This window comes from Tenrec ecaudatus, chromosome 1, assembly GCF_050624435.1.
Source record: "Tenrec ecaudatus isolate mTenEca1 chromosome 1, mTenEca1.hap1, whole genome shotgun sequence".
Classification (NCBI taxonomy): domain Eukaryota; kingdom Metazoa; phylum Chordata; class Mammalia; order Afrosoricida; family Tenrecidae; genus Tenrec; species Tenrec ecaudatus.
In genome coordinates this window covers 121,537,282-121,561,240 of record NC_134530.1, presented here as the reverse complement: position 1 = coordinate 121,561,240, position 23,959 = coordinate 121,537,282, and the positions used below count along the sequence as shown (strand labels likewise).

General features: G+C 44.2%; 1 protein-coding gene across 3 annotated transcripts in view; it reads right to left on the bottom strand.

Annotated features, from left to right (window-relative positions):
- The window catches only part of LRRC8B (leucine rich repeat containing 8 VRAC subunit B), a 73,781-nt gene that overhangs the window by 36,219 nt on the left and 13,603 nt on the right, over positions 1–23,959 (bottom strand). The window contains exons 1-2 of one of the 3 annotated variants that reach the window (XM_075558174.1): positions 16,852–16,925; positions 8,890–8,945 (exon numbers count right to left, since the gene is read on the bottom strand). The exons of 1 other annotated variant lie outside the window; for it this stretch is intronic. The gene's annotated coding sequence lies outside the window, so the exon portion shown is untranslated. Of the gene's footprint in view, positions 1–8,690; positions 8,946–16,851; positions 16,926–23,959 lie in introns of those variants that run through there. One more of the 3 variants, XM_075558167.1, reaches the window with a different exon arrangement.

Here is a 23,959-nt window from a genome sequence, read left to right as displayed (position 1 = left end):
GACATAGATTTAAAAATTAAAGCCCCCATTAGAAAAACAGTCATGCTTTTAAGAATTGAAGAGAGCTGGTGACACAGCCGTTAAATGCTCACTGCTACCGGAAAAACTATCCATTTGAACCCACCAGCCTCTCTGTGGGACAGGCCGGCTGGTTTCACAAAGAGCAGTTCTACTGCGTCTGCAGCAGTCAGCATGAACTGGGATGGTCTCTGCAGCAACGCTGAGCTTTCGTTTTTTATTTAATTAAAATTTTCAGATTAATCCATCAAAATTAAACAATTAGACAAAACAATTAGATCATGAGACGGCAAACTTTTCCTGAAGGTCTGAAGAGACTTTCTTAAATGAGGAACAATTAAAAAATTTTGTTTGCATTTTTTTTCTAGACTACAGAGTACCCAAGCACTTTGGTGAAATTAAGTACGTTAGAGAAAAAAAATTCTTTTATAATCAGGGTAAAATATATCATGAACAAGAACACTCATTACACACACACACAGACACACACACAGGGTAAAATATATCATGAACAAGAACACTCATTACACACACACACACACACACACACACACACACACACACACACACACTATACAAGGATCCCAGATATTCTACCAGCCATGTTAAATACAAAGTTTAAGAACATACCAACCCCTTCATTTAGAATGGAATATCTGGGTGGTGGAAATAGTTAACACACTCAGTTGCTAGCCCTAAGGTTGATGGTTCAACCCCACTCAAAGGTGCCTTGAAAGAAAAAGGTGTGGCCACCCACTTCTGAAAAATCAGCCACTGACAACTCTGTGGGTCCCCGTTCTACTCTGATGGGCGTGGAGTCCGCATGAGGAGGAGCGATACATTCTAAGACATTTGGTTGCTGCTGTTGTTTCCTTCGGGAACGATCATTAGGCATCATGCCACTTCCCATGCAATCAAACCTATGTTTAAAATTGTTCTAATTAAGGACCAACATTTCATTTGTTTCACAACTAGTGCCTGATCAAACAGTTCTGTAGAAGAGAGTATTTCACTGGAAGGTAACTTCATTAACTTCAGTGCCATACAAGTGTTACCTAAGCCAGGGATTTATAAGTATAGGCATCAGAAATCTTAATTTTAAAAGAAAAGAAATTACCTATACTAAATCTACATCAAACCAAAATGCTCTCCTCCATCATAAGCCATACTCGTCTCTCAGAAACACCTTATTTACACAGTCCCCACAGGAACAGGCTTGTGCGAACAACCAGGAAGTAAAAGCAAACATGCTTACACTGAAAGCAGAGCAAACCGAGAGTGCATTTGGAATCAGCTCAGACATGACGAAAATGTCATTGAAAAACCCATTCCCTTGGAAACAGCAATTTAATTAAAGCAGTAATAAGAGGAATTTCAGAAGCATAAGTCTTGATTGTGTTGTTTGGCAATTTCCCCAATCTTCCATGCAAATATCCTTTCCCGTAGCTGGGCAGGCCTATGTGAAATGTGATCACTCCCTGGCCTGTCTGGTGCACACAGACCTGTTAGACTATCATTTTCATGCTATAAATCCGCTCCAAAGGAAACAATTGCAATCTTCAGTGACCTGCTTTTGAGAAAGTGTACCTTTTTGCTTCCAAGGCAACAGGCAAATCCCATTTCTTCTCTTTGTTTCACTAGGGCCACTATTTTTCCTTTTATTCTAATAGAAATTATAAACTCCCTAAAATCAGGAACTGTGGGTTGCACTGATTAATTTATTTTTTAATGATTACTAATCCTCTGTGATCTAGGCAAAGCAAGAGTTACAATAACGATCAACAATTATTCTTATTGTTCAAGGATATCAAATCAAACAAAACATGCTGTTTTACATTTTCTTTCTTAGCTACAAAGAGGAATAAAAAATTCTCCCACTTCATTACCTAATCTCTTATTCCAAGGAGGTTGGGTGGGAGGAGGAATTTAGGAGAAGCCTCATGCAGCAATTCTCCTGCACTGATTACTAACTTTAAGCAGGATTTGAATAAGTATACAATTATAGCCTATGCAATAGTAACTTTTCAATCTAAATAAATAAGGTAGTTCCGGAGCTGTCCATGACTTCAGCATGTGACCAGGTTCCCCATGGCAGACACTGCACAAACAATGCAAACATGGTGTCTGTAGAAAAAGTAAGTACACGGCCGCAAAACAGAAAAATGAAATTTCAAAAGAAAAAATAAAGAACCAATATAAACAAATAGTGATAGACAATTCCATGGACACATATAGGACACACGCACACATATTCAAAAAGTTCATGAGCAAATGGAATTGAAAGATGGGAGAGGTAAGTTTATTATGCCAACCTGGCCAATGAACACAGGTGGGATTAATTGAAGGGCAGAGAGATAAATGGCTCAATAAGCCTCGCCTTTCTTATCGCTTGCTCTTTAATGACTGGTCCAGTGTGTGGCTGACTTAGCTGGTTCTCTGCCTCAACTTGTGACACCTAACCCGTGGACTGTGTCACTGTAGTTTGAGGTTCCTTTAAGACCTGCTTCACCACACCATTCGAATTTACATCTCTTGAGCTGGGGACGGTCCAACCCCCATCATCTGGCTGACTTTTGGTGACCTGTCTTGCTGTTTGCTGCCTGTGGCTGGACTGCCTGAATTGCTCGAGGGCTCAGCTGCCTGCTTCCTTGACTTGCACCTGGTAGCCCTCAAGACTTGAAAGACTGCTAGTGTATTAGCTGTCTCACGGAAGTGAGTTGCACTGAGCCATTTGTACTGCTCTATAGACTAATTAGCTGTTTATTTCTTATGTTGTATATAGCTATCTATATAAATATATATAAAGTTATAAGTGTCCTTTGTGAATGAGGGGAGTAAGTGATGGGGACCCGGTGCCCATCTGTAGACAACTAGACGTCCCTTGCAGAGGGAGAGTGGGGAGGAGATGGGTCACTCAGGGTTCAGTGTAGCAACGATGAAACTCAAAACCTTCCTCTAGTTCTTAAACATTTCCTCCCCGCCAGTTATCATGATCCCAATTCTACCTTGCAAACCTGGTTAGACCAGAGGATGCACAGCGGTACAGTGGGATCTGGAAATACAGGGAATCCGGGACAGATAAACCCCTCAGGACCAACGGTGAGAGTGGTGACACCGGGAGGGAAGGGGGTATAGAAAGGGGGAACCAATCTCAGGGATCTACATATAACCTCCTCTCTAGGGGATGGGCAACAGGAAAGTAGGTGAAAGGAGATTCTGGGCAGTGTAAGATAAGATAAAATAATAATTTATACATTATTAAGAGTTCACAAGGGAGGGGGGAGCGAGGAGGGAAGGGGAGGGGTAAAAGGAAAATGAGCTGATTCCAGGAACCCAAGTGGAAGGTGAATTTTGAGAATGATGAGGGCAACGAATGTATAAGGGTGCTTTACACAATTGATATATGTATGGATTGTGATAAGAGTTGTATGAGCCCCCATAGAATGATTTATAAAAAATTATAAGTGTCCTGGTTTTGTTTCTCTAGAGAACCCTGTTTAATATAAGAGATAATGGATTTTTCCATGAATTTTTAAGCCATTTCATATATGCAAATCATGTTGATAGGGAATTCAATAATCATTTAGGAGCCTACTCTGTGCAAAGTATTAAATCACTCCTAAGACAAGGACGCCTTTAGAGACACTGTGTGAGGTGGTTGAGGAGGCTGGTTAGAGTTCTAATCCTGAGCATATCTGTAGACGCATCCAAGTCAGTGTCGAGGCAGGGCGTCCCTAGTTAGCCTGTTTCTTCCCATTACTCCTTGACTCCTTTATCAAATATCATACTTTCATTGTTATTGTGCGGTGCCATGCAGTTGGTTCTAGCGCATATTGACAACAGAACAAACAACTCCCTGTATCCTGCATCTTCCCACAACTGTTCTTATACTTGAGCCCACTGCCGCCACTCCCTCTAGCCATCTTGCTGAGGATCTTCCTCTTTTTCGCTAACCTTCTAATTTACCAAGCTTGACGTCCTTCTCCAGAGACTGGCCTCTCTTGATAACATGTCTAGGAGACAGTCTCCCCACCCTTGACTTTAAGGGACGTACTAGCTGTGGCTTCCCAAGACCCGCTGATTTGTTCTGGCTTGTTGTCAGGCGCAGTAGCATCAGCTCTGACCCCGATGGCCTTTATGCAATAGACAGAAACACTGCCTGTCCTATGCCGCCTCACAATCATTATGTTCGAGCCCATTTCTGCAATCACCGCATCAGTCCAACTTGTTGGGAGTCTTCCTCTTTTTCTTGTTTAAAAATCACTTTTTTGGGGACTCGTACAACTCTTATCACAATCTATATATCCATTCATTGTGTCAAGCACATTTGTACATTGTTGCCATCACCATTCTCAAAACATTTGCTTTCTACTTGTGCCCTGGGTATCAGCTTCTCATCCCCCCACACCCTACCCCACCTCATGAAACCTTGATAATTTATAAATTATTATTTCATGTCTTACACTGGCCGACGTCTCCCTTCACCCATTTTTCTGTTGTCCGTCCCCCAGGGAGGAGGTCATATGTAGATCCTTGTAATCGGTTCCCCCTTTCTACCCCACCTTCCTCCACCCTCCCAGTATCGCCCCTCTCTCCATCTTCCTCTGCTTCATTGACCCTTTACTTTATCAAACATATGCCCTCTTCCAGTCTCTCCTGATAATGTGTCTAAAGCATGAGATCAAAGCCTCGCCATCATCACTTCTGATGTTCTTGGTATATTCAATCTATGGAGTATTCAGTCTTCTTTTTTAACACCTTTGTTCAAATGCATTCACTTTTCTTTGGTTTTCCTTATTCGTTGTCCAGCTTCACAGACATCATGAAGTGACTTTAGTCCTCTGAGTGACAGCTTTCCTCTCCAACACTTTAAAGGTCTCTTGCATCAGTGCAATATGTGGTTTACTTTTGCGATTGCGGCTTCCAAGTGTGCTGACTGTAGATTCAAGCAAAATGAATATCTTTGACAATTTCAATACTTTCTCAGTTTTCCATGATGCTGACTTTGGTCTAGTTATGACCATTTGGTTTCTTTTTCATTGAATTATAATCCATACTGAAGGCTGCAGTCTTTGATCTTCCTCAGCAAGTGTCTGACTTCCTCACTTCCAGTAAGGTAATATTATTTGCACAATGCAGGTGTTAATGAGCTTTCCTCCAATTCCAATGTTGCATTTTTCTTCACATCATCCACTTTCCCAGAGTATTTGTTCAACATACAAATGGAATTAGTATGGGGTAAAGATCCAATCCTGACATACATCATTCCTGATTTTAAACCATACAGTAACCTGTATGTTCTGTTAGAATAACAGCTTAGATTCATAATTTGCCTATTCTACGTTTGATGACTAATAGATGGCTGTAGCCTTTTCTTCTCATTTTAGGTCATGGTCTATCCACAAATGAAAGTCCCCAAAGCTCTGCTCCACCCACACCACTGAGGTGGACTCTATTGGAGGTGGCAGCTCTTCCTCAGTCATATTTTAAGTGCCTGTCAACTCGAGGACTCATCTCCCAGCACTGTATCTGACAGTGTTACACTGCTGCTGCTCATGGGTTTTCATCAGCTAATTCATCAGAAGTGGATCACCTACTCCTTTTTCCTACTGTCTTAGTCTAGAAGCTCCACTAAAAATACTATGGTTGACCCGGCTGATTTCTGAAATACCATAGTAAGACATACTGACAGAAGGACTTCGTTACAGACTAGATTTTAAGAAGACCCAGGATTCAAGGACCAGTAACCACACTAGTTTGGGCCCAAAGGTCATTTCTACTCATAGTGGCCCCATGAGTCTGTAAGTCATTATCAAAGCTATAAAAAAAAAGAGGGTGTAAATCTTCATGTGAGCAGATAGCCCCATTGCCCCCATGATGCAGCTAATGGGTCTGAACTGCCGATCTTGCAGTTAGCAGTCCACTACTTACTTCATAGCTTTATTTTCTGATTCTCGTGATAGAATCAAGTGTGAACTTAATAAGGCTAGAAAATGTATTTCCCACACATCTATCCTTAAAATACATGTGAAATTTAAGAAGATAGGAAATATACACAACATAAATATGGTAGGATAATATATAATCAAGGATTAACAGTAGAGCTGAAACAACTCTACATATGCAAGGGTGCCTCAAAAAGTTTGTGGAACTTCTTCATTGTCTTCTAATTCCATGAGCTTTTAAAAGCTCCCTTTAATGATCTCAAGTTTATGGGACATTTTTCATAAATAATAATTTAAATTACACTTAACTTGAGGATAACCAGCTCAGAGGAAAAAGGTTAGTGAGCCAGAGTTTGAACTCACATCCTTGACACCAAACTGTCTAATTTCCATCATTTCAAAGGACTCTCAGGGTTAACAGCTCTAATTTAGAGAGAGGAGCAATCAGCATGAAGGACTTGCCTTGGAGCCTTTAGGATAGATGCAGGAGATCGATCAGAAGACCCACCGCAGCTGGAAAAGCCAAGAGCAGAGGGGTCTTGAGTGGGTAAATGTAAAGCAGCAGCATGAGTCAGGAAGAGCACTGAAGAAGTGGGTCTCACTGAGGTGAGAACCTTCACAGCAGGAGGGAGCTAGGCTATTTAGGGGGAGTTCTGTGACACAACGGCTTAGCACATGGCTGCCAACCAACATGTTGGTAATCTGTTATCACCCAGGCACCCTAGGAGAACACTTGGTGACCTGCTCTCATAAAGATTACACAGAAACCCTATGGGGCATTGAACTCTGTCCTAGAGGTTCACCACTGGCTATAATTGAATCGTCACAGTAAGAGGCCATTAGAGTTTGACACTCCGTAATGGCTTGACTGGGCTCACAAAGGAGAAGCCTTATGAAATCTAAGCGAACCCAGAGGCACAGGACTGGTTTCAGGGCTGTAGTCTTTATGGAAGGGGAGCCTTGGTGGTGCAGTGAGTCTAGCAACGAGCGGCTCGACTTTGCCCCTATAGGATCACTGGGAGTCAGCAATGACCTGATGGTAATCATCTTTACGGGAGAAGATTGCTCTGTCTTTTTCCATCCTAGGAATTAGTGGGTTCAAACCTCTGACCTTTAGTCTAGCATCTGAGTACATCAACCACTGTGCAGCAGGGTTCTCTTAGGAAAGAAAATTAACCTAGCAAGGCGTGGAAGAGACACTGGAGCATGAACACAGGAGGTGGCAGAAGGAAGCAACAGGGAAGTGACAGAATGAACAGGAGTGAAAGAATTTAAGTGACGCTGTGATGAAAACTCCAAGGTACTAATCTATTCTGGAACCCACAGAGTCGACATGAGTCAGAAAAGACTCCCCAGAAATGCATTTTTTTTTTTTTGGTATGATGGATAGAGAGCCCGACAAGCATTGGCTGATGGTAGCGAGGCGGAGGAAGGGCCGTGAAGCTGGACGGCTGAAGGCTCTATTACAGAGTACTAGTCGGTGCTCACAATGAGGACGAGAAAGGCTACTTCTTCACATAACTCAAGTTGTATACCTTTATTAGGGTTATTTTGACCATGAGCTATGTTTTGACTGAGTATTATACTCTATTGTAACCTAGTGGGAGAGCTGAATAAGGTGCGATTAAAAAGTCCTTTAGGTTCAGATCATAAAGAGATATCGGCACCTTATTGTAGAACCAATGAAAGTGTGCTTGGCATGCATGGTCAGTGCGTCAGGAACGTCACGGTGACGGCAGTGTGGGAGATGGACAAGGCGCCTGGAGGACGGGCTGCATGCAGCGAGGTGAGCAGATAGATGAGCAGTGGTCCAGGAAGTATGTTTGAGTAGAAGGAAGGAGAAAAGCAAACACACACCACTGTTTTGAACTTTTATGCAGCGTTTGAAATAGTGCTTGAGGAGGATAAATATTTTTCAGGCATTGATTCTGGGGTTCCTTGTGCATAATCAGAAGAACTTGGTTACAGACTTGATTTTAAAACAGCGGTTCTCAACCTGTGGGTCAAGACCCCTTTGGGGGTCGAACGACCCTTTCACAGGGTGTGCCCGGTTCATAACAGTAGCAAAATTACAGTGATGAAGTAGAGACGAAAATAATATTCTGGTTGGGGCGGGGTCACCACAACATGAGGAGCTGCATTAAAGGGTCCCGGCCTGAGGAAGGTTGAGGACCACTGTTTCAAAAAGACCCAGGATTCAAGCACAAGTAGCCACTTTAGTTTGGGCCAAAGAGCCCATGGTGGAAAAGATTAGCAGAGGAGAGGGACTACCCTCGTTATCTAATGCTGCGGGATGGAAATCTCTCAAGCGCTTTAACCAACAAGTTAACTCGCACACAGCTCGGGAGGCTAGCAGTCCAAACTCAGACCTGCGGCTCTAGAAGGAGGCGTCTTCTCTCTGCCTAGGGAAAGCCTTTCTACCCTGCAGAGGAGAAAGCCCTGGTCTCCTCTACCATCTGTAGGCCTGGTGTTCTTCGGGGACCTACATGTGGCTTGGTATCAAGCTTACCCTGGGTCTGGAAGGTTCTCAGCTCGGGAACCCTGGAGCCAAAGGTCAAGCTCTGTGCAGTTCTTCCCTGGAGGTAGTCAGATCCTTCCTCCTTTGCTGCTCTTCGCTTCTATCTCTTGTAATCAAAGGTGAGGTAAGCCACACCTCACCGTAACTCCCTTTTCACTGGCTCGGGGTCGTCATCGAGGAGTAAGGGTGTTCAAACCCACTCTAATTACCTTATAAATGATTGGCTGATCGCATCAGTTCCCATTACAGGGGGACGATTACATCATCGCATAGCTGTCAAAGTGCATCATCACAAAACTGGCACACCACTGAGATTCCGGATCCAGATAAGGTGACATACATTGCGTAGGGGTATCATTCAATCCACGACAGTGATAAATGTGCCTTTTGAAACTGACTTGGCAGTACCTGTGAACCATGCAGGTGGTAAGGTCTAGCAGCAGCTGGAAATATAAACTGGAGTCCTGGAGAGAAGAGAGAACATGAATGAATTTGTTAGATGGTTCCTTTCTGCTGTAGACTCTGACCAGTGTTGGGTTTAATGGGAATTTGAAGAGAAGAGGAGGAGGGGCTTTTAAAATAAAGAACTAAATGTAACTGCAGTCCATCTCTCATATGAAGGAACTCACGAACACCTTCCCTTTATGAGCATTGATGGTAGATGGGGCAATGTTATTACTTATGAAGACAATAGAATCAACTCTAAGATATACTATCCTAAATTGTAAAACTCTCTCTCACACACACACACACACACACACACACACACCTCTTTGAATGTGCTGTGCTTCTCTGGCAAACAGAAACAGGACTGTTGTAGACATAAACAGGATTGAGAGGGATCCAACACTTTGCTTTTAAACAGCTCACCGCCTCCCCACATGCTCATTGCCTTCCTGATCATGAGCTCCCAGCAAGACATGGAAGGAAGTACTGTGTATACTCATGTATCAGCCGAGTTTTCCAGCACATTTTAAATGCGGCTATCGTGGTAAAATTAGGTGCCTCGGCTGATGTTCGGGTAAGCTTATACACGAGTATATACGGTAGTTTCCATTTCACGGCATGGTGAAAATGGTGTTACTTCTCCCAGGTTACCTGAATTAGTGCTCTAAACTCCCCGGCTGTAGAAAGCGAATATGGTGAGTTTATCTACAGGGTTAAAAGAGCAGGAGAGGAATTTCCGATGTGGTCTCCATTTGTTAATATCACAACTCGACTAGTGTTGGCCGAGTAAGAACATGTATCCTTGGGGACTCTAGTTCTGAAGAACCATCTATTTGATTTCCCTCCCCGCCACGGAATGTATCGCCTTTTAATTTCCTAGTCTTATTGATTCGGGCTACATCTGTCTCTGCCCCTAGGCAGTGAGCACAAGGTTCTTTCCATCTGGAGGACCCACTGAGGTGGTCTTAGCACTTAGTCCAGAGTGTAGGGACTTCATATTTTCTGAACAAATAAACCACAATCTTATGATTACTGTGCCTCAAGAACCTGGCACGTGTTTCTCATTAGCACTCAAGCTGCAATTTAATTTCTATACTCCCCCAAAATTCTTTCAAGATCTAGGACGTAGTGGCCATGGAGATGACAGGAATTAATATGGAGAAGGGCGGAAAGCCCCAGGATCTCCAGGTAATTTCTCCTCTGAAGTGGAGTGATAAGCTTTCTTCTTGTACCCACACTACTCTGACTTCTGGTTTCTGTAATCTCAATTCCTGTTGGCATGTCTGTTTCTGCCCAGGCCCCCCATTGAATATGCCTGACCTAGAGTTACCTGAGTTCGACATCTGTGGTTTTCACTGTTGATTGGGGGTGGAACCCTAGAGAATGGTCTGAGTCTGTCTCTTTACACAAACCAGAGACGAGCAAAGTTACAAGACCTATTTCGGGCTGCTGTTCATTCTAGGGCCTCCCTGTCCTCCTCTGCCCTCTTTATAAAGCGCACTCCTTTTCCCACGGCCCATGATGGGATCATCACAGTGACCGCTTGCACTCACCCGCCAGGGGACTTCCCTGTTCTTTTCTCTCTGGTCAACTGGATTTAGTCAGTATGAATTAATACGCAACCAAATCCAAGAGCTGTAATTTCTATGATCCAAACGCATATTAAGAAGGAGAACAAAAGGGCGCCAAGGTTAAAGGAAGTCAATAAAAAGGCACATGGCTCAGTAAGTCTATGCTAGTGCGCAATGGGCAACCATTTCTTTTTGACGGCTGAAGCTGTGAGGGGGAAAAGCCCCAACCCTGCCCTTTCGAACTCCGTGAAAACGCAGTTTGTATATAGCCCAGGCCACGACTTTTTAATCAGCCGATCAGGTCTAACTTGATTCAAAGGCCACCAGTTCCAATGCGTCAGTGGGACCAGCAAGGCGGTCATTAGCACGGCAGCACAGCAGGCACCAGCAGCAGCTTTCTCAGGCGGCGACTCAAGGCAGCCACACTGAAAACGAATCCACGGGGGACACAGCTGGCATATGGACCCCGCAGCCCTCTGAGCAATAACTCCACTCATTTTCCCTATTTGTATGACCGGTTCTGCAAACTGGATTAGAGACGAACATGTGTACCTGCCCCCCTACCACCCACCCTTGTCATCCCACTGTGAAGAAAAACGCTTTACAGTATCCTAGGGAGGGCTTATTGGACTCATTTACCCTCAGGGGATACAGTAAATTGCACAAATTCCTGGATTTCATTTAATGAAAAGCAGACATTTAAGTTCAATGATCTTTGTGAACCAGTTACAAAAAATTCGGGCTCTAAAATTAGACAGATTTTATCAGAGAAATTAGGTATCCAAGTCTGAGGGACAGACGGGGAAACAGACTGCGTTGCTCTCTACATCTCCTGGGTGCAGGGAATTTATTTATTTTCATTGTATTCCTTAATCATTACCGTAAACTTCTTCCATAGGGAGTTTGAAGCGTCCACAGAAGGAGAGAGAACTGGCCCTCGAAGCCCAGTCAGCTCTCCTCTCACTGCGCTCCTACACCCACAGCACCCACGCACCCACAGCACCCACAACACCCACGCATCCACAGCACCCACACATGGAATTATTTGTAGCAAAGCCACTATCACCTCATTTCATCTGTAAATATTTCAGTATGTTCTCTTTAAAAGAGAAGGAGTCTTTAAGAGTAAAATGACAGTATCAAATCACACCCAGTGGCGGGGCGGTGGATCATTTAAGGATTTCTGGGAATTGGGGGTAGGGGCGGGTGGGGGGTTAGATGATGACAAGTCAACTCGAACTTCTCGTAGAACCGGCCACGTATGGTTTCCTTGGTGTAACCTGCACGGGGGAGCGCCCTTTCCGCTCTGGAGTCACGAGCTGGCCTGGAGTTGCCAGTCTTTCGGTCAGCAGCTGAGGGCCTGGTTTGCAATTCTGCTAGAGACTTGTGTAGATATTCCCACACGGCTGCCCTGTGGAGATGTTTGCCACACTATTATATAGTACTGCCACCGTGCAGAAACATGGGACACTGACTATCTGGAGAGCACAGATAATAGCAAACTACAGCAAAATAATAAAGCAGTGATGAGCTTGAGTATTATATTTGCTGCTACTGTTTAATTGTAAGTTTATATCATTTAAGTTTTTTAATGGTTGTATTTAATAACCAGCTTGAAAACTTCTTGCAAGTGTGGCAAGTCACTTGCTAAGTCCCTTTGTGACAGCTCACCATTCATCATGCCTCTAAGTACACAATTTCCTTATGAGGGATGATTACACAAGGCAATTGAGTAGCGTGTGTACCTGATAAATGCTGAACCAGCAAAGCCTATGTATTCTTTCACGTACTTTTTAATGTGCATTTTTAAGCTCACAAATAAAAATCAAATAACATTATTAAGTATTCATAGTTCTTTGATGTCTCTTTCAACTTTGTCAAACCAACATGTTGGACTTTCTAAATGGTTGGATGCTATTTCCTGTGTATAACTCAGTCAGCTGTTAGAGACTATTTCCAGGTTAAATTAGTTTCTATCATGAACATATTCTTTCATATCACTTGGAAGTCACGGAAACACTTTAGTTGTCTTTTACTGTTCATTTTCAAGATCACAAGAAAAGCATTTGAATAAGAATAGAAGGGTCTTGGGAAAAAATTCCTTTTGGGGAAGACTGAAGAAGTATTTTAAGAGAAAGAGAATTCCTAAAAAGACATGAGATGCCTAATACGTCCCACCATTGCTACTTGGTTGGTAAGCACCAAGCCAACTCACTGTCACAGAGTTGATGACAGCTCACAGTGACTCTACAGGGCAGGGTGGAACTGCCCTTGTGACCGCCTGGACACTGTAGTGCTTGACGGGAGTAGAATGCGCTGTCTTTCTCCTGAGGATTGGCTGGTGGTTTTGAATTACTGACCTTGCAGGGGATTGGTCCCTCTTGATAACATGTCTAAAGTACATGCCAAGGAGTCTCATTATCCTCACTTCTAAGGAACACCCTCCTGTTCTAGGAAGGGCAGCTTACTCACTGTCTTCAAAATATAGACCATTTAAAGTAAATTGTTATTTGTTTTACAATATTCCCAAATCACACTAAAAGTAGAAATAATAATAAAAGGAATCACAAAGTACATATCCCAGTTTCAACAATTACACCTTGTTCTTCCTTAGATATCTTTAAGACAAGATATTTATTCAGAAATTAGCATGAGGCAAAAATGGAGGATGACTACCTTAGATCCCATAATTGCCAAATTACATCACTACATAACTGCCAAATTTCATCATTACATAACTGCCAAACCACTCAGAATCACGACCCAACCCAGTTAACACAAGACCGTAACCATCACAGCCATGGGCATTCTCCTCTCGCACCTTGGCTATTTTGTTACTGTTGCATGTGCACTATTAATGCGCAAAATAGTTGGATAGATCTTTCACTATTGTAGGGGCATAAAAAAATACAAGCTCAGCAATTAGAAATCTACTCCCGTAAAGACATTTAGTCTCAGAAACCCCCAGGGGCAGTTCTACCCTGTCCTATGGGTAGCTAGCTATGAGTCAGAATCTTCTCGATTGCAGTTTTATTTGAGGTAAATACAAAATGTAGGAAAGGAGAGGCAGTGAGTGAGGAGAGGGTGTTCTAAAGTGATAGCTCATCCATGTTCAAGGTTACTTTGAAGCAAATTCTAGACTTATCCATTTCATCCGTGATTATTTCAGTAAACTGTACATTCTTCCAATACACCTCTGCTCAAACAGTTCCTTTTCACCCTACCGCTCTTGCTTCATTTCCGTCTTACTTCCGCCATACTTCATCGTGCAAAACTCCGCTCGGGTCCTGCCTCCGACATTGTTTCTACAGATCTTATCCCTTGGTCATATAGGACTCCTGGGACATCTCCCTTATTCTGTCTGTTGTTTATTGTCTTCAGCGAATGCCATTACCTGAAAAGCAGGCCGTGTCTCTCAGGACACATGTGGTACAATATTAAGTGTTAGGTAGGGAAGGCACTCAAGGGCAGCAACTTGGTCTTACAAAAGTTTGCTGAAATTTGGTGGATGTTATGCAGCACACGAACCAAATGGCTCCTGCAGGAAGTGTTTCATAGCCCAAAGACGTAGTATGCTGCAGCAGAAAGAGCCAAAGTACGGAGTCACAAGACCCAGAGTCTTGTCCGGGCCCTTCAGTTTGGGTCTTATTTTGGATATGCTGAATGACTTCTCTGAGCTACCCATCCTGCGGAATAGGAGTCACCTGCCATCCATGTTTCCTCTCACCCTCACTGGGTTGTCAGAATCAAACGTGATTGTACACAAGGGGGCTTCAAAAAGTTCATGGGAAAATGCCATTATCTCTCCATACCATGTTCCCACAAACCTTTTGATGCTACTCCATCTCCATTGTAGGTAAGGACGTTTTACAACCGATACTAGCTTGCTGTCCATGCACACCATTACCTGGAAATGTAGTGGACATTGTTGGCAAAATGATGAGAAAATAATGAAGTTCATTATCACTGTAGGTCCGGAATATATAAGAAGTTAAACTCATATATCACATTCCATAGGAAAAAAGGATGGTGATATAGGAGTTTAGAGATCAGGTTGAACTCAGACCCAATTGAGCTAACGTGGGATTAAAGAACAAGTAGTCCTAGTTTCTGTCTGAGGCTTCAAAATCTATTACCTTATAATTAAGATAAAATCAAGGGGGCCCTTAAAGAGATCTAGAGGAAGCAAGGTATGTTGCCACTTATTTAAACCAAACGTTCGTGCCCACCCAGGGACACCAAAAGAAAGAAAACCTCCTATCAAGTTAAAAAAAATCAATGGAAATGGACATTTCAACATTCGACACCCTCTGGAAGAAAGTGTAGAATTCTTGGGGGAGACGGTTACTGTTCTGCGTTTCTGCTTTCCAAGGCCATTCTCAAGCCTCTGGTTCTCCATCTGGCACTCTGTTTTGCCCAAGAACCATACCAAACTGCAAACATTCAACCGATCACCTCCACAATGAACGCTTCCGAAATCACAATGCAATTGAGGCCTCTTCTTGTTCCAAACCACACAGCAGCTGTGGGGGGAGAGCTGCAAACAGACTGAGCTTACCCAGATCGCCCTCAGCAATCATACCGTAAACTTTCTTACAGGGACAGGAACGTTACAGAGGTGGGGGAAGAGCTTCACATTTTATGAAACCACAAATAACTTAGACAACAAAGAAAAAGGTTTTTTTCCCCAATACCGGACTTTCATATAACTTCACAATAGTTTGACAGAAACAACAGCTGCTGAGCCTGGTACATCCAAATGAGATAATTAGGTCAAAATCACAGAAATACACATAGAGACCATTTCAAAATTCCCAGTACGCCAGCGAAAATGTACCCAAACACAATCTCATTGGGGAATAAAACATTTGTTTAGAAATAGTTTTTTATAAGACTTCAGTCGAGAGGAAAACGACCGAGTCAAAAGGAGAAGCTACAGAATAATTGTTTCCCTTCTTCTCTTCCCCCCAGACTCTGTGTACTGACCGGCCTGGTCTTGTCTTTCAAAACTGAGATCAAAATTAGCACACATTTGCTCATCTACTTTGCTTAAGCTGGACAGATCACCCATTGACTTGCTTTCTTTCCCAAGAGGAAAAGAAACAAAGGAGTCCCAAGACCCCTAAAATACAACGGAGGCTTCACACCACCCAGGCCCACGGCTTTTTGAGCAGGTTACCCAGGTCTGTGAACTAGCATCAACGATTCCTAGGTCAGAGGCGATAGCCCTCAAAATGTCTTCCTAATGTGAAAATCCAGTCTGGCTTGTTTTAGTTATTGTGCTAGCTTGACCATTCGCTGAATGTTGCTGGGTTTCAGGCAATGTGAAATTGGACACGTTTCGGGCTATAACAAATACTTAGCAGCTTTTCTAATTTGACCCTGAAACCGCTTGGATTTCTCCTTAGGTGTTCCTGTTTGATTGGCATCTACAAAAGCCTAATTTTTCAGCATTAGGTAATTTGACTTAAATCAGTGAGAAGAAGAATTAATCAGGAAAAGGTCACTTGGAACCCAGTTAACCAGAATGACAAATCATAAATTAACAGAAGATAAATAAGTTGGAGTTGCCTTAACTGTTCCGATGAGCGCTACCTGAGCAGATAAACAAGCCCAGTGCCAGGATAGCTGGGCCCTAAGAAAGAGCTGGTGGGAGGCTAAGGTAGCTGACTATGCTCCATATTTTATAGCAGTCATAGAAATGGATGTTCGTCACACTAGCGAAAACCAAAATCAAACTCACTGTCACTGAGTCTATTTTGACTAATAGGGACTACGCAGGTCAGAGGAGAACTGTCCCTTTGTGGTCTCTGAGGCTGTGAATCTTCCAGAGAGCGGAAAGCCTCGTCCTTCCCCGTGGAGTGCCTGGCAGGTCTGAACTGCCAGCACTGTGCTTAGCAGTAGCCCAAGACTATTCCCCAAAGCGCACGACATCCATGAACTTACTTCAAACTGCCAACAACGCCATCAAGTTCTTTTTACTTTACTGACGAGGCAACTGAGGCAGTCCGTTCAAAAGAACCAACACGAGACGAACAGGCTAAAAATCTCCAAACGGTGAACCCAACTCAGCCCCACAGTGATAGGCTTTGTATCAACTTGCAGCAGTTTGGCAGTAATCCCCTGTGATGTGATTTAACACGAGGTAATCAACTCCATGATGGGATCTAGCATCATATAATCAACTCTGTGAGCAACCAGCAGTTGTGGTGGAGTGCAGCCCCCTCGATTCGGGCACAGCCTTGTTCCAGCTGGGAGAACTGCAACCTTCGGGGGGCACCCTGCTCCTTTTGAAGAAGACTCTGGGGTGAAGCTTCACTTCTCATCTGGATTCTGCATCTGGTTTGCTCACCTCCTGTCGTATTGTCTGCTGATCCCAGAAGCCATCAGTAGACTGCCAAGCTTGGATTCATTTACTTCTGCATCGACAGCCTGTGGTGCTCCTGGTTCCTCAGCCCCTGCAGCTACACAAGTCAGGAGAAGCTCGCTGAAGGCGTGTGACCCAACTCACAGATTTAAAGCTGACTGATTTACTTGGCTCTAAAACTACGTGAGCCATGTCTTCATACAAGTCTCTTTCTCTATGCAGGCGCATGTAACCGTAACTTGTTTTGTTCCTCTAGGGCAGGGTTGGGAGTGTCTGCCTCACAGGCCATATATGGCCCACAAAATCATCAATTAACAGCTAACATCACATACCTCACCAAAGAGAAGCGGTTTCAGCCATCACTTTCGGCATGAGTTAATTAAATATTAGACCAAATAGAGCAGGCTAATTTTTAAGTTGTTCATTTTGTAGGGGCCTCGAGTGATGTCATAAACATCCAAACGACCCTTGGCAGAAAAAAGGTTCCCTGCCTCTGCTCTAGGGAACCCAGCCCACCACACCCACTTTCTCACTTCCCCATCTGCATCTGCGATACCAGCCATCCACTTCTCTCTCTCTCTCTCTCTCTCTCTCTCTCTGGCCAGAACCACCCAGTTAGGTCTTTAGTAAACCACTGCCTACCGAGTCTTCTTCTTTCCACCAGCCACCCAAGGCTGGGTCATCACAAATTAGAAATCTGCCCCCCAAACCAACTGCCAAATAGGAGAGGCCATAACCCATTGGCTCTTTTGAACCCTAGTGCGTTTGAAAATTTGCTCGAATGACGCACAGGACTCATGGAAAGAGCAATACGGACTATAACCGTCTGAGCACAACCACCAAAGACTATACATGGACCGATGCACAGGCAAGGCTGGGGGTTTTGCCAGGGAGTTTCATGTCCCCGGGGCTGTGCCGGACCTCCTGCCATGCACCATCCATCAGAATCTCAAAAGGGAGCCCCAAGGCCCAGGGGCCTTTATGATAGTTAGTGGGACCTCCATATAGTAGAATGTTGGAGCCCTAATGCATAGGCAAAGACATACGGAATGACTGAGAATGTATGGTGAGCCCAACCCCGCGACCCCAGACACCTCTTCAAGAAGTTAGGTCACCAGCGGTCCTCCGTGGTGGGCTCCCACCTCATTTACAGCTGTGTAAGAGTTTCTTTGCTGTTTCAGAAAAGCAGAGGCACCGCAGAGGACTGAGAACATCCTGGAGGTACTTCCAGAAACCCGAGACAAAAGGACAAATTGAGTTGTTTGTTTCACATACCAAGTACAACCAGTGTCCACGTGGCTACTCTTCACATGGGTCTTTGAGAGGAATCTAAAATAAGCCGGCAGCTTGAATCCTCCAGCCACTGCTTGGGACAAAGATGAGGCCGTGTCCTCCTGTAAAGGTTACAGCCTTGGAAACTCTAGGGAACAGGTCTACTCTGTCCTATAGGGTTGTTATGAGTTGGAATCAACTTGATGGCGACGAGGAGGTTTTTTGTATGGTTGGTTGGTAGGCTTTGATAATTCAATGAAACCAACAATAGACCAAACATTGAACTAGTATGAAGTGTCCATTGTATGGCAGGCATTAATAGGTACTGAAGACCCAAGGGTGCTAAACAGAGCCAATATGTTTGACACAGGTGGACCTGGAGAGCATTATGCTGATTGAAACTAGCCAACAGAAAAGGACAAATATTAGAACACTGATAAAAAAAAAAGGGAAGGAAAAATAACCTGAACAAGATAAAGGCTTCTTTACCCAAAGGCACGGACTTTGGAGCCTGACAAGTTGGAAAAAGCAAGGGAGGGACGATCCAGCAAGGAACTAGGTTCTAACAAATCAACCAAGAAGCCAATGAGGTTCCCTAGCAAGAAGATGCTCTGTTCTGTTTACAGCATGGTGATAGAGACTAAGACTAAACAGTTACACAGTTGTTTCATTACTCTCAAAATAAGTGTTGGTGCGCCCTGCTGTACAGGCAAAGGGAAGCAGAACAAGAAGGCTGTTTATGGGTCATGCAAGTAGAGGGGGAAGTACCTGGAAACCCTAATGTCCTTGGGAGCTGTGAAGGGGCAGGTGTGGCCTATATGAACTCGAGACTCAGAAGTTTGCTCTAGCATAGTTTGCCTAAATGGTAGATATTGAATCAAGAGCAAGAAAACAGCCAAAAAGCCAAGAGAACACTTTTTCCAGGTCCATCTGTGTGGTTCACACAGGCTTCACCGTGGGTGTATGTTCCAACTACAAATGCTCCTAAATTTTAGTCCAGCTTAGGAAAAGTTACACATCATATTTTAATCTTAAAACAGCAAATTCAAATGATAGTCTTGGCAATGTCGGAAGTCATTGTTGTTAGCTGCCACCAGTTCAAATCTTTGTAGGATAAGTCTCACCACATGCACAAAACACTCTCGAGCATTGACCCAGCCCTGTGGTGGTTGGTTGGGGCTAGGACAACTGTGACTCACAGGATTTTCTTTCGTGGGTCAATTATCGGAGGTAGACTGCTAGGTCTTTCTTCTTGGTCTGGAAGCTCCACTGAAACCTGTTCAGCACCATAGCCACCCGAAGCCTCCGCTGACAGATGGGTGTGGTTGTGCACGAGGAGAGTTAGCTGGAAATTGAACCCAGGGTTGGAAGGTAAGACTTCTCCCCTAGAGCCATCTTTGCTCCCAAGATTAAGAGAGCATTCGCTATTATCATCTTGAAAATCTGATTCTTGAGCTAGGGATCCCTCTGTGTTTAAGAGTCTATGAAGTTGGCGGCCTGAACCACGCAATAGAGAAGACTGAAGAGGTGGCACCCTTGTCTGTGACCTGACTTAGCTTTAAACAACTTAAAAAGACTGGGCGAGTGCCAGCTTAACTGGTGAAAACACACATGAATCCAGTCGGCCTCATTTCTTCCTTCACATTGATGACTTACATCAAAAGTGATGGAAGCTATCTCTGGCTGGGCGAGGCACTAGCAGACACCCATCCATGAAGGGACAAACTACTCAGGACCGCAAGCTCTGCTCTCCCAGGCCAGGGAACGGACCCACTGTGTCCCGCCTTCAAGCCTTTGGGAAGACCAAGTGCCATCTTGCACGGGGTAGCTATCTGCTCAGCTCCAGTAGACTGTGCGGTGACAGAGGCATTGCTCTGCATGTAGAGCACGTACTGCTTCTCCCAATGTTTACTCATCTCCAGACGGAAGCCATTCGTGTTTAGTAGCTATGGTTCTTGTGGGACAAAGATAGGGGCTTTCTCTCCCTGTAGAGTCACCACCTCGGTGCAGTTCTACCCTGTCCCACAGAGCTGCTGCGAGTCACAATCTGCCCCGTGGCACTGACTTAGGTTTTGGTGTGGAGCACTAGTAACATTCACTGGTAACCTGAAATTGGAGAATTTGGGAGATTCAATAAATCCCTGGGGAAGGATATAATCCGTTTCTTCTCTGAAAGAAAACTACTGAAAAGTGAGCCGTCACGGTAAAATGTTCAGTTAGCATAGTCTGACTTGGATCCCAAGGATCCCTGTGGAGAAAGCAAACAGGGCTATTTAACCAAACTCACTGCCATCGAGTGAATTCTGACTCACTGCCATCGAGTGGATTCTGACTCAAACCAAACTCACTGTCAAACCAAACCAAACTCACTGCCATCGAGTGGATTCTGACTCAAAGAGGCCTTACAGGACAGGGTAGAACTGCCCCCCTGCAGTTTTCTGAGACTTTACACCTGACAGGAGTAGACAGCGTTCTCTTCCTCCCTGGGAGCAAAGGTGGATTGGAGCTGCTGACCTTGTGGGTAGCAGCTCAATGCATACATAGCCCACTATGGCCCCGGGAATACTACAGACTCCTCAAAGCTCTTCCATTCTCCCCCAATGCCCTCCTTGGTCTCCCAGTACTCTCGCTCTCCTCTCTAATGCATCAAGCATACCATTACCAGCTACTTCTCAAAACAAACCTAATGTCGCCTAGTCAGCTGTCAACCCTTTACTGCCACTCCTGGGTTTCTGCCACTGGAGCTGTGCACAGTGTTGTTTGGGCTGTGGGACAGACTACAACTCAAAGCGATCCTGTAGGATAGAGAACTGCCCCTAGGGTGGCTTTTGGCTGTGATCTTTACTGGAGTGGAGATTACAGGTTTGTTCTCTCACAATGGAGCCATGGTGGTGTAGTGGTTACATGTTAGGCTTTGATCCAGATGGTCAGCAGTTCAAAACCACCAGCAGCTCAGAGGGAAAAAGGCTGGGCTTTCTACTCCCGTCAACAGTTACAGTCTTCGCAATCCCTGGGGGTCCCTATGAGTCAGCACTGACTCCATGGCAATGAGTTTCCTCCCACAAGCGTCTGGTGGGCTTGAACCAGCAATCTTTCAGTTAGCAACCTGGCTCCTCTCTGTGCTGATTGTGGGGTTAAGAATGCATCACTACGCCAGCCCGCAGGCAAAGGCCATGCCAAAATCAGTACAGAGTGTTCCAACTCCTACTCCAGTTCGTGCGTTTCCTTCAGGTCGCAAGGTGGGGGTGGAGGGTGGGGGAAGCATTTACAAGGAATGGCTTTGGTGGGAAGGGATGGGCTGGGTAGACATATTAAAAGTTCATAAGGTGTGATGTTGATTCCAAGCATACTTTCACAACAGTGTTGGGGCCATCACAGCAGATTCGAAGTTCAGCAAAATATGAGTTCATCAGGTACAGTGAAGGAGAAGGTTGGGTTTTCATGCTACACGCGCCATGCACATGGGCAGTATTTAACTTGGGTGATGTCCTTCATTTCCTACAGCAATAGCCTAAAATACTGCCCTAAGTCATTTTAAACTACCTATCACTCAAGCAGAAACATAGGGGAGCCTGGCAAAAATTTAAAATACAGTTCAGTTATTTAGGTGAAATGTGTAATTGGGGTATTTCTTTTTTAAAGGTTGGGTAATTGATTAAAAGAGTCTCCAAGTAAGATATTGCTGGTACAAGAAGATGTAATATTTGAAAGCATAAACATGCATTTAGAAGCTTTAAAGACTGCCTCTGGGAATCTTCTCGATCTAATTTCTCTACTATATAGGCAGTGGTTCTCAACCTGTGGGGTTCAACCCCTTTGGAGGTACAAAGACCCTTTCACAGGGGTCACCTAAGACCATCGGAAACACATATTTCCGGTGGTCGTAGGAACCGACCTCTGTCTGTCTCCAGGCGGGTCTGTCCACATGTTATTAGAAATAAATATTTCACAATATAAAATTACATATTGTTTTTGTGATTCATCACAAAACATGCTTTATGAACATATGCTTTATGTTCAATTTGTAATAATAAAAATATATCCTGCATATCAGATGTTTACATGACGATTCATAACAGTAGCAAAATGACAGTGATGAAGAAGCAACAAAAACAATTTTATGGTCGGAGCTATCACAGCATGAGGAACTGTATGAAAGGGCTTCTGCATTAGGAATATTGAGAACCACTGCTCTAGAGAACATTTCATATAACTCTAAAACAGGCATAAGATAAGTGAACTGTAATGTTGGTGTTCCACACCCACCAGTTGCTCCTCTCGAGAAAGAGGCACCTGTGAAATGCACAGCCTGGGAAGCCCTGTATAGGGTCAGGGTAACCAGAAGCAGAACGGATTAGGGGGCAGGGGGTCTGACTATGAGTCAGAATCAAATGGATGCCAGTGGGTCTTTTAGTTTAGTAATTCAAAGCACTTACTTAAAAGACAGGGCGGGGGGGGGGCAGATCAAAAGCAACTAAGCAATCGAGGTAGACTTTAATTTTTTTAAGTCTAATGTAGGCACTACGGACGGGGAGGAAGCTAACCTCTATTGTTAAGGATACTGTACGAGGCTGGCTTGTCTATAGAAATAAGACGAGTGACATCCATTCATGTATAAGAGAACACTTTACATGAACAAGTAATTTTATATCAAGAAGGCATCCCAGCCCAGTCGAGCTCAAGTCCATAGTTCTGATTCTAGCCTGGGCCCTCTTCACACTCACATAGCTGCAGGTCGATGATGCAGCAAGTGAAGCAGGCAGCACGGGGAGGTGGGGGGTCACAGGCCAGGAGTGTAATAATCCTGTGGATCCAAGGTCGGTGGAAACATGGCAGGCCCCTGATAGCCCTCAGGGTGGGTGACCCACATGGAGGGGGCAGGCTTGGAATGCCAGCAAGCAATAGGGAAGGGGCAAGGAGAGGAAGGGACAGATCCTTTAAAAAGGCCACATCCTCAAAGGAGACACATTAGGCTGAGACCTGATTAGTAGGATGGACTCTTACATATTCACACAAATGCAAGTGGACGTCTAACTGCCACAGATAGCAAATTACGCCATAGGATTAATGACTGTGGTATAAACATAGGCCAGTGGAATGAGCTCACCCAGCCAGCCACCATAGGAGAAAAGGCCTGGCAATCTACTTACATAAAGATTTCAGGAAAACCCTAGTCTGTAATACATGGGGTCGCTATGAGTTAGAAACCTGATAGCACTCAACAAACCTTAAAATGAAAGCAAGGTCGCATCCCATGTAATAGGCAAGTACTGGTCCTTAGCAATGAGTTGGCTATTTCTAGGGCCCCAGTTTTTCTCCACATGGTCTTCTTTCATTGCCATGACTACCGAGGAAGAGGAAGGACTGATAAAGTAGAGAGAAGACAGAGGGAGTGCTAGGGCTCCAATTAGTCTGTGTCATAGTCAACCCCTCCACATTGGGCTGGGCCAGGTCTATCACCGATAGAAAACCAAGCCATGCCTGAAAAGTTTAGATCCCTTTTTAGCATGGTAAATTATGTAGGAGATGCTTATTCCTTGTGCTTTGTTCTCTATTTCTATGGTGCCCATCACCATAGTAACAGGGCACACACATGAAAAAGTCAGCTGGAAATACCCCAAAAATTTGAGGTGGAGCGAGGATAGGAAGGAAACGGCTAGAATATCTTCCATCCAAGTTGTCAGTGCAGGAAGGAGCAATTATAACTGAAAATCGGGAGTTTCTTTATCTTTAAGAGAAAGAAACCGAAAAACCAAACTCATTGCCATAGAGTCAATTCTGACTAAGGCCAGTTAAAATTCAATACAAATCAAGATCCACT